Source organism: Silene latifolia, chromosome 9 (genome assembly GCF_048544455.1).
Source record: "Silene latifolia isolate original U9 population chromosome 9, ASM4854445v1, whole genome shotgun sequence".
NCBI classification, from domain to species: Eukaryota; Viridiplantae; Streptophyta; class Magnoliopsida; order Caryophyllales; family Caryophyllaceae; genus Silene; species Silene latifolia.
The window spans coordinates 223,260,820-223,272,389 of NC_133534.1; positions in this window are offsets into that span (position 1 = coordinate 223,260,820).

The window sequence follows — 11,570 nt, forward strand, 5'->3', positions numbered from 1 at the left end:
ATCATGTGCGTTGGACAACAATGCCCTTATCTTTATTTATAAGGGAAATAATAAATACAACCTAGTGGGTTGTATTTAAGTATTTAATATCCTTCTATATTTGCCATTAATTTAGACATTAGAGAGCAAATTACACATGAATCAATGCAATTAATACATATATTAATTATTTATTTCCTCTTTTAGTTGCTTAAATACAACCCACTGGGTTGTATTTATCATAACCCTTATTAGCGGAAATTCTAATTAAAATTTAGTATTCGTTGGTTACTTTAACCATTATAAAATATGAGTATCGATCAATATTGAGATGTTTCGATTATAATTAAGAAAATATTTATCATTTATATTGCCTTCCATTTATTAGTTCTTCGCACTTCCTTTCACGGGGTCTCCCAGATGGGACTTTGTCCGTAAAATTCAACGTGTACATATAACTTGTTTTTATTGAAAAACTACTTAGAATTGTATTTTCATGATAAATGTAATTATTTAGTTCTTTATTTATTTATTAATAATTTTAGTTTAGTTTTCATAATTTTAGTTTTGTTTATTCATGATTAAAGTTGTTCACTTGAACACTTAAAAAGAAATTGGGAAGAAAAAAATGAGAGAGGGTAATAAATATAAGGGTGTTTTGGGCAAATATATGTAGTGAGGTCATTAACGCTACATAATAATAAGTTAGGTCCTTAAAACCATATTTGATAATAGTTTGGATCCTTGTTGTGGACTTTACTCATTTTTTATATATGGATTTTTCTTCCCATACACAATACAATGTCACGAATTCTTATTTAAGACATACAAAATTCGTCTTAAGCAAGTATTACACATAAGATAAAAATAAAATGCATTTAAAATAGAATGCATTTATTCCATCTATACGCATTACGCAATACAATGTACCCATCAAATCTATCTATAAAACTATATTAAAAGGGTAACCTTAAAAAGCCATGTAGACAAAGCCACATAGGCGAAGAAAAAGCCACGTGTGCATTACAAATGTCACATCTATAAATCTATATAATCTATACTATATAGTTAAAAAGCAACTTAATACATTTAATTTTTTGCCATGTAGGATTATCATAATTAAATTCTATTAATTTATATTGTTAATATTAAGGCTACTTTAATAAATTTATTAAAATTCATTATAAGGTTTAATAATATTTTTTTTTGTGTGGAAACCATAAGATCATGATTTAAATTATAAAAATAAACTAAGAATTTAGTCTCATCATTTAAATCATTCAATTTGTTCATCTAACTCCTCCTTAACCATAAAGATAGTAGCTAAAAGATCTGATATGTAGTAAATAAAAAATCTAATAATTTGGATTATAAAGCTACTAATATCTACAAATTTATAAATATAATTAAAAGGAAAACCAAAATATCTATCATCATCAATATGTCATATTTTAATTACATATACAAGATAACTTTTTAAACGACTTTCATGCAAAATGGAGTTTGTAAGAAAACAAAAATTAATAGTAATAGTAATAATAATAATAATAATAATAATAATAATAATAATAATAATAATAATGACGGGGCGTTGGACCTTACGCGGCAGACTCTTTCTGATAGTTTGACTGTCTATTCCAACGCCGAGAGTTCTTTGAGACGGATGGGGTTCTGGTTGTGTGGGGTGTGTTTTATGATCCATACTCTTGGTGCTAGATGTCGGCATAATCGGGGTGATATTGTGGAGCATCCGGAGTGTGTTGATGGCATTTACTCCTTCCATATTCATGGTATTCCGAGACCTTTGGCTCCTTCTACTTCGGTTTCTTCTGATGATAGTGTGGAGCTCGTTCAGTGGTCTATATCTTCGTTGGATCGTTTGCTGTCTTTGGGCCTTCGCACGGTGAAATCGATTCCTCCTAAGTGCCGTCTTGGGTTTGCTCGGGCTTTGAAAGGGGCCTTGGATGCGGTGTTTGATGCCCCTAGTGATCTCTCCCGCTGGGTTCGTTTGCTTGCTTTACCTCTTTGTTTGCTCAGGACTTTTGCTCCTCGGAGTAATCATGAGTGTCGGTCTGCTATTCGGCGTCGGCATCGGGAGGAGAGTATTGCGGGGCTATTCTTGCTTGGGGGACACCTGGGGGGGTTTGCGTTATTCTGAGGAGTGCTTTGATGAGGGTCCTTCTTCTTTTTGTGTGGATGAGGATCTCGATTTGAGTGACCTTAACCTCCGCCAATGCCGGCGGAAGATATCGATGGTCATTATCTTTGCTTTCTTTGTACGAGTGCTTTCTTCCTCGGGGTCGCCCCTACTCCGATGCCACTCTTGTGGCCCCTGCGTGAGAAGCATCCCTCGCGCCCGCCTCCTTCATTGCCTCCTCTGTCGGGGGATCATCATCCTCTGGTTGCCTCTTCCGCGGTGGTCTTGGATATGATTCGGAGCTTCCCTCGTGGTACTTCTTGTGGGAGGGATGGTTTTCGTGCTCGACACCTTATGGATTTGTTTGAGTGGCGCCTCTTGCCGTGGCTATCTCCGATGATTTGATCACTTCTATTACTAGGGTGGTTAATCTTTTTCTTGAGGGTCGGTGCCCTCTTCCTGCGGGTGAGTACATTGCAGCGCTCCTCTCACACCACTCGTTAAACCGGGTGGTGGAGTTCGTCTATTCTTTGTCGGTACGGTCCGGAGACGGCTTGTCTCTAAGGTTGGTGCTTCTATGGTTGGCCCGTCTTTATCTTCTTATTTTGATGGGCTTGATTCGGGGTTGTGTGTCCGGTGGAGGAGAGGCTATCTTGCATGCCTTGAACAGACTCATTGAGGCTCGGGGGAACAGGTGGGGCTTTCCATGTTCTTTGGTTGATTTCAGAATGCGTTCAACCTTGTTGACCGTTCGACCATGCTTCAGAGGTCCGCCTTCGGTGCCGCTCTCTCCCGTTGGGTGGAGTTTTGTTATTCCAGCCCGGCCCGCCTTTTTTATGGGGAGCACTGCTTGTGGTCTTGTCAGGGTGTTCAGCAGGGTGATCCGTTGGGGCCTTTGCTTTTCGCGTTGGTTTTGCATCCCTTGGTTTGCAAGATCCGGGACACTTTTGACCTCACTTTGCAGGCATGGTACTTAGATGATGGCACCATTGTGGGAGATACTTTGGAGGTGGGGAAGGTGTTGGACTTGATTAGGTTGGATGGCCCTCGTTTTGGTTTACACCTAAATGTCTCCAAGACGGAGGTCTTTTGGCCTGTTGAGGATCCACGGAGCCGGCTTCCGGGGGTTTTCCCCACTTCTATTTCTCGGCCATTGCACGGTGTTACAGTTTTGGGAGGACCTGTCAGTACTTGTCCTGGTTTTAGCAGTGAGATTGTGGCGACGAGAGTAACTAAGACCATTGAGCTGATGGACTTGGTTGCGAGGATTGAGGACCCGCAGTGTGAGTTGCTTCTTCTTCGAGCTTGTACTGGTATATCTAAGCTCTACTTCTCTCTTCGTACTTGCTCCCCTAGTGTTTTTGGGTCTGTCCATCTTCCTTTTGATGCCGCTCTGCGTTCTAGCTTGGAACGTATTGTCACCGCGTCGGGCGGGTTTTGGGGATTGGCAGTGGCGCCTTGCTACATTCCCTTTTCATCTGGGTGGCCTTGGTGTTTATGCGGCCGGAGATGTTTTGTTCTATGCTTTTATTGCGTCCCGCTTGCAGTCTGCTGGTTTGCAGGCTAAGCTCCTCGGCCCTTCTCGTGTTGTAGCTGCTGGCCCTGCTTTTGATGATGCCGCACAGGTGTTTACTGCGACTACAGGTTCTGATATATTAGGTCGCCCTAGTGAAATTGCTGCCCCCAAACTTATGAAGAAATTGGCGAGATATTTATTTCACGACGGTTGCTCCGCCTCGAGTCTGTTTTTCTTTGACACCTCGCCAGATCGCTCTATGGCGGTCTCGGCGGGGTTCTCACTCCTCGATTGGCTGCGTGCGGTTCTATCTCGGGGTTGGGGCAGACTATGAACGGGAGGACTTACCGTAGTGTGTTGGGGTATCGTCTGGGTGTTCCGTTATTCTCGGTATCTAGGCCATGTCCTGCTTGCTCTCGGGTTTTTGCTGGGGATGTTTTTGGGGACCACGCTGTTTCTTGTCTTGCATCTTGTGGGCGTTAAACATCGGCATAACCTTGTCAGGACACTCTCTTCGACATCTGCTATAGATCCGGTATTTGCGGGGAAGGAGGTTGATATCGGTTTGGTTGATGGGCATGGTGGCTCTCTTCGTCTTGCGGATTTATTGCTTTATTCTTGGGACAGGGGGCGTGATGTGTGCGTCGACTTGACGGGTTCTTCACCTTTGACTCGGACCGGGTTGGTGATTTTGTGCGGGCCGGGTTGTCGGCCCGATGATCTTTGCTCGGCGAAAGTGTGCTAAGTATGGGGATTTGTGCGCGATAGCGGGTTATGGTTTCCTTCCTTTCTCCTTCTCTTCACTTGGGAGGGGGTCGGATCTTGTTGCCTTGCTCAAGCGGATCCGAAATTCTCTCGTATCTCGGGATGCGGGGGCTCGGGTGGCCGCTTACATTTTTACTAGACTTAGCTTTCTTTGTTGCTAAGGGTGTGGGAGCCCTGACTTGTTTCTCGGCTCCCCACCAATTTCATGTAAACTTTTATTCTTATTTTAATGAAAACACGCGCATCCCTTTATAATAATAATAATAATAATAATAATAATAATAATAATAATAATAATAATAATAATAATAATAATAATAATAATAATATTAATGCAAACCTTTTACATACCATTTCTCATTTTTCCTTATTTATGTTTATATTAAACTTCATAATAATGAAAAATGGATGCTCAAAAGTCATGAACTTGATCTTTATTTATGCCTATATTAAATTTGATAATAATGAAAAAATAATATTTAATAGCCATAAAACACATCCTTAATTGTTTATATATTTTTTTATGGAAGACAAAATTTGTAAGTAAATAATTTCTTATCTCTATCGTTAGTAGAATGGTATGTGTCACCGATATTATTAACTAATTTTTTTTATTTTTTTATTGGAAGTTTCATTGAGTTATGAAGTGTTCATCACATTTTCAATTTCGCGTATGTGTTTGTTTTGTTCTCATTTAGGTGCTATTAAGATTATTTATTGTGTTAAGCTTTTCAAAGGTAAATATACTTACATCTCTATGATTTGATTATCATTCCCTCTTTTTTTCATTACTTAAGGTGAAACTTAGTTAATAACGATAATATTGCATAAAACAAATTCCACTATTATTGTGTTACGTTTTTTTAATAGGTATGATTTGTTGAAGAAAGAAGTTTATAAGGAGAAGTGAAATACTAAGATTGCTTAGACAACTATATTTTACATACTAACGAAAGATTGTTGACATCAACTTGGAATCGTGGATGATTAATAATTTTTTGAGCATTTATTATACTCCCTCCAATTTTCTTTTGAAATATCACAAAAACTCCGGAGAGACGGTCTCTCAATAGCGTTATTGAGAGACCTCTCATATGATGGGGTGAGGGACCCACTGAATTTCTTTTTTTTCCCTATTATGTCTCCCACTAAATTAGTGGAAGACGGTCTCTCATTAGACCTAGTGAATATATGGCTAAAAGGTAAAATTTGAGGGGATGACATAACATTTTTTGTATAATAGTGTTTAATAGGTGAAGTATTCGACAATAATGATCCAATTATTGTTCAAGTTGTTGTTGCTTTAAATTTTTTAGTTCCGCAATTTATTATTGTATTAGCTTCAATTTTATGCGGGTATGAAATGTTAGTTTTATCATAACATTTCTAATTGTGCGTTTTATGTTATTTTCAGAATTGTTGATGAAATTTTGATATCTAATTTGTGAGGGTACTCTATCTTTGGGGATCTTTGTTTGATAATATAGTTTTGTTTAGTTTGATTATATGAATACTTATATTATTAATTCATTTAGCTACATTGAGTTACTTTTGTTTTGGTAGGGGTATCTTAGTATATCTAATGTATGAAATTTTAATTTCTGATAAACTGTTGTATAAAAGACTAATTGAATTTATACAACCCTTAAAACATGAAAATCGTAAATTGAATTGATCGTAGTATGTTATTGTATTAAATCACTAAAGTATTACACTAGAAACAGAACAATCTGTGAATTTCACGGGTCACAAAACTAGTTCTTATTTCATATGGGTTAAATAGTTTGAATAAAAAAAAGTAGAAAACATAAAAAAGAGCAACATATTTATCTTATATACATAAGGTCCTCTTCTTTTGGATTGAAACGGATCTGATCTGAACTGAACTGAACTTAACTTATAGGATCTGAACTGAACTGAACTGAACTTATAGGATCTGAACTGAGCTGAACTTATTGGATCTGAACTGAACTTATAGGATCTGAACTGAACTAAATTTATAGGATCTGAACTGAACTAAACTTATAGAATCTGAACTAAACTTATAGGATCTGAACTGAACTTACTCGATCCGAATTTAAATTAACTTAAATTAATTTAACTTAAATATTATTATTATTATTATTTTATTATTATTTTTATTATTAATATTATTATTATTATTTTTATTTGTTCCGGGTGTAATTCCAGAGCAGTTATTTGTTACCACCCGTGCTTGTAGAATGACGTCTTTGATTGAATCCTCCTTTCGGTCTCCTGAAACAGTGAACAAACTGAGGGCTTGGCTTTGGACCGAGCGAACTCACTCCGACGCTCAAGTCAGTAAACTTAGAGAGATAAGTTGTTGTTACTTGGCGAAATGTATTTTGTAGAGAGATAAGGAAGATATTACCAGATGAATAGTGATTCTTAGGTTCAGTTGTGGATCCCTTCCTCAATGAGAGTTGAGGAGTATTTATAGACTTTCACCTTTTGTCACGTAGTGGCCAAGTGGCCAAGTGGCTAGCACGCGGAAAGACTGATCTACCCTCGGCCGAGGGACCAATGGCGGGCCGGCGGGCCCTGTTGACTCGCCGCCGAGGGGTCTTGGATATGAGTTCGCGGATGTGTGCCCCGGCTGGCTAGTTGCCCCGGCCGGGACCCAAGAGACAGGCCGACAGGCTGCGTCGGTTAGGCTGTCTAAGTCGTTGACTTGCTTGTGGATATCTTTGACCTTGCTCAATATGTTGACTTGGTCAGCGGGTGCAGAATATGCCCCATCAATTTGCCCCCAGCGTAGTCTATGCCGTGGTATGGGCTCCGATGTGTGTTGAGCGTATATTCTGCGCAAATAAAAATTTTCTTTCTCGGCCTCTTCTACCTCGGCTTGGTTCTGCTTAGGCCGTACCATATCCCCCCTCCACATGGATGTGTAAAGGGCATCCGATGTGGAAAAGAAAGTGACGCTGGCCGAGACCAGGGTTGAGAATGCCGGTTGTTTTTGATTGCCCCGGCCGTGCTATCTAGCTTGGCGATCATGTGGCGGCGGAGAACAGATACTTTAGGAATTTGTTGAGGAAGATGAATAGGCAGAGAGATATGAAGGGGCGTGTTGAAGACGCTTGGTCACTGTTGCATTGATTGACGTTCAACTGTTGCAACGATTGACATTCCGTGGTTGCATGTCCGACACGTGTACGTTGATTGATTGCCGACGTTTCATGGGTGTGCCCTGATTGGTCCTTCTTCATGGGCTTTCCCCTATAAATAGGGCAGTTAGTCCCTGAAATTGGCCACCAATTTCATTTTCTCTAAAATTTTCCTCTCTAAACTTTCAAAGACTTCTCTCTTTTCTAATCTTCAGAGTCGTTGCTTCGGCTAGTGCTTTTCTTCAAGGTAAACAAACAAATTTTTCTCTTTTTAACTTGTAAGTTTTGTTGTAAACATGTCTTTCTGCGATCTGGGACCTAGTAAACCTGCGCCGGGGTTCCCGTCGCGTCTTGATGAGGAGGAGATACTAGACCTTATCCCGATAAGGTCTGGGGGCCCTAGGTCTCTTTCTCCCGAAGTCGACCCAAAAGTTTTGGAGGATTGGGAGGATGATGATGATGTTGATGATGACGGTGATGATGACGGTGATGATCTTTGAAAGGGCTCATCCTAATGAGGGAGGCGACGTCATGGATCACGGCGAGGCTGTAAGGTCCGCCTTGACCGTGCCTGGACCCATAAGTTCGCCAGTTGTTCCGGCGAGACATTTTTCGAGGGCCATTTCTACTTTGGCAGGGGATACAAAATCGTTATCCCTGAGGAGGGTCAGGCCGTTTGTTGCCCTCCACCGGGTTGCACCGGCGTATACATCCGGCACTTGGAGTACGAGCTCCGGTTTCCGCTGAATGAATATGTCATGGCCATTATTAGAGCCATGAACGTCGCCGTGGCCCAACTGCACCCGTTGGCTATTAGGACCATAGTCGGCTTTGTCCGGCTCTGTCTCTTGGGGAAGTTCAACGGTTAATTTATTCCGTCGGCTTCACCACCTTCGGCCCGTCATTCATTTGCTGGTCGCGTCGGATGGTACAGCGTGCAAATGGAGCCGGGTTACGTCTCCGTCGATAAGCTTTCTTCCTGCAAAGACTGGAAAGATCGGTGGGTGTACGTTGAGGTGCCGGATGACTACCCGCTGCCCCTGTCCTTCCAGCATCAAGTTAATTTGCGGTGCGAGACTAAGGCGGAGCATGACAAATGGGTCACCCGGAAAAAGCTTAAAATGGACGCCTTGACAAGGTCCCTCTTACGGCGAATGAGAAGTCAAGCGATGAGGCTTTTGAGGCGGACAAGAGTGGGGTGCCAAAAAGATGGATTCCCCCAACGCAGATCATTCTTCAGGATGAGCCGCTTTGCTCTGCCCATGTCGGCCTCATACCGGCCCTAGCACGGGGTGAGTGGGGTCGGTGTGAGGCCCATCTCTGCTCTCAATGTTTACATTTTTGAATTTTGGTTCATTTCTTCTACTTAACTCTTGCTTTGTTTCCTTTGCAGACCACTTTGGACCAGGACTGTCGAGGATATCCTCCGGAGAATGGGGTGCACAAGGATAAGACCGTTGCTGATTTGCATCCTAAGGCTCTAGCTCGCGATCGCAGAACGTCGCCGAATGATCTCATGGATCAGCAGCTGAAAGGCTTGAATGTGGAGGCGGCCCAGGCGAAGGTTGCTAGTAACATGCCGCGCCGAACGCGGAAAACAAAGTCTTCGGCGGCGACGGCGTCGACATCCGTTCCACCTCCCATCCCTTCAGTCCAGAAGGAAACGGTGGTGATCGTTGACATTACCAATGGGGAGGACTCCGATGCGGAGGGATCTCCCCTTGTCCGTAAGAGGAAAGAGCCTGCCCCTGCCGCTAACGCTTCCGCTGCTACTGCTGCCGGCAAGGAAGTGCGTCCTCCGCCCAAGAAGGCCAAGCATGGTACAGATCTATCTTGTGGCTCAGACTTAGCCGGTTCATTAGGCGTTCCTGATGACAGGCTCTCCGATATGTCCATGTATATTGACACGGATGCTTTAATTGAATTTTTTGTAGATCAACCGCTGCCGTCTACCGGTCACACTATTGAACGGCGTGCCGAGGGGAAAACTGCGCAAGCAAGTGGTCAAGACGCCACCGTTGTCACCTCCTTCCCGAGGCCTACCCCCCTCCAGATTAAGTCGGAGGGCCTAAGTTTGATCAGGTTACTGGCGAAGTGGGCTAATACGGCCGGTGCTCTTATTGTGGAGCAAGAGAAGACCATGGCTGAAGCTGCCCCACAGCTCGAGCGGCTAAGGCTTGAGCTCGACGCAGCGAACAAGGAGGCTGAGGCTGAAGAGGCAGTCCGTGCTGAGAGAAAACTCAGGGAGGACGCTGAAAAGGAGGTCCTTACTGAGAGAGCCAAGGCCGAGGCTGCGGCGGCTGAAGCCGCTAAGTCTTTGGAGGGGCGTGACCTTGTTCAGAAGCACGCCGACCTTTACCGTACGCAGAGGGACGAATGGAGGGGCATGTTTCAGGCCCAGGGGAAGGTGGTTCGGAACAAGGATGCTATCATCACCCAAAGGGAGGAGGACATTGAGACGCTCCAAACCGTTATCCTCTCTAACATGTGCGCCCAATACCGGACTGGCCAAAGAAGTCGCGAGGAGAAGTGATTGGGGAGCTCTTCCCCTTGATGGCTCCTTTCCGTGGGACAAATTTGACGAGTTGTTTGACGACAAGCTCGAAGCTAAGGAGAAAGCCGCGGAGGAGAAGGCCAAGGAGGAGGTAAGGGTGAAGAAGGAGGAAGAGGCGGCCGCGAGAATGCGCCCTTCTTGCCGAGAAGGCTAAGGCGGCCAAGGAGGAAGCCGAGAGGATGAAGGCAACATTTGAGGCCGCCGAGGCCGAGGTGCTAAGAAATCCGAGGTCGAAATTTCTTTGAAGGCTGGCGAGGCGCCAAGACGACTTACGGGTCGTCCATCAAAGATGATCTTGCTAACATCTGCGTGATGACAAGCAGCAACAGGCATAGGGAGACGGGCGGTCGTCATCAGGCTCACCCGGCGTCTCAGATAGCTTTAGCTGTTCGGGAGCCAATTATTAAGCCTTTCCTCCCTGCCATCTTTTGGCCCTTCAAATGATATGTCTGTAACCTTTTGCTTTCCTTTTCCTTGTATTTTGTACAACTTTGGTAGGTTGTGTTTTGGCTTATCCTTATGGGGACGGCCGTCGCCTGTATTCTCCTCACTTGTAACCTATTATCATTTTTAATAAGAGTTTGCTTATTTTGCCTCTGGCTTGGCCGAGGTTTTTTCTTGTCTTCGTCTGAGTTGTCTTCTTACGTTATTAATTGAGCGCTTCTTTTGTTTCCGCCTCGGCCTCGCCGAGGCAGTTTATAGTGCGTATCTCAACTGTGTTTAACGTTTCTAAGGCATGTTCGATCGCTTTCGCGAGTATCAAGCTAGCTTGCGCTGGTAGTGACTTAGTGACGCCTTTGCTTCCTTATAGTGACTGTCGCGGCGTCTACCTCTTGGAGTGACTGCTGCGGCGTCTACCTCTTTGGGTGACTGCCGTAGCGTCTACTTCTTGGGGTGACTGCCATGGCCTCTATTTCTTGATGGTGACTGCCGTGGCGTCTACCTCTTGGAGTGACTGCTGCGGCGTCTACCTCTTGGGGTGACTACCGTAGCGTCTACTTCTTGGGGTGACTGCCGTGGCGTCTATTTTTTGATGGTGACTGCCGTGGCGTCTACCTCTTGGAGTTACTGCTGCGGCGTCTACCTCTTGGGGTGACTGCCGTAGCGTCTACTTCTTGGGGTGACTGCCGTGGCGTCTATTTCTTGATGGTGGCTAGTGGCGTCTACCTCTTGGAGGACTGCGGCGTCTACCTCTTGGGGTGACTGCGCCGTAGCGTCTACTTCTTGGGGTGGATCTAGTGGCGTGCTCGCTTGATAGTGACTATGGGGGAAAATGAACACTTTGATGGAAAACTTGGACGATTCTTCATTAGATATAAACATGCGTCGGGTGCCCTGATTTGTCTCGGGCACCTCCGCCGCTATACAAAGTTTTTCCCGAGATTGTCCGTGTCCTAATGGCTCATCAAAGGCACACCCTCCATGTCTGTCGGTACCGGTGTGTACCAGCCTTATTTCTTCAACCACTTTGTAGGGACCTTTCAGTTAGCT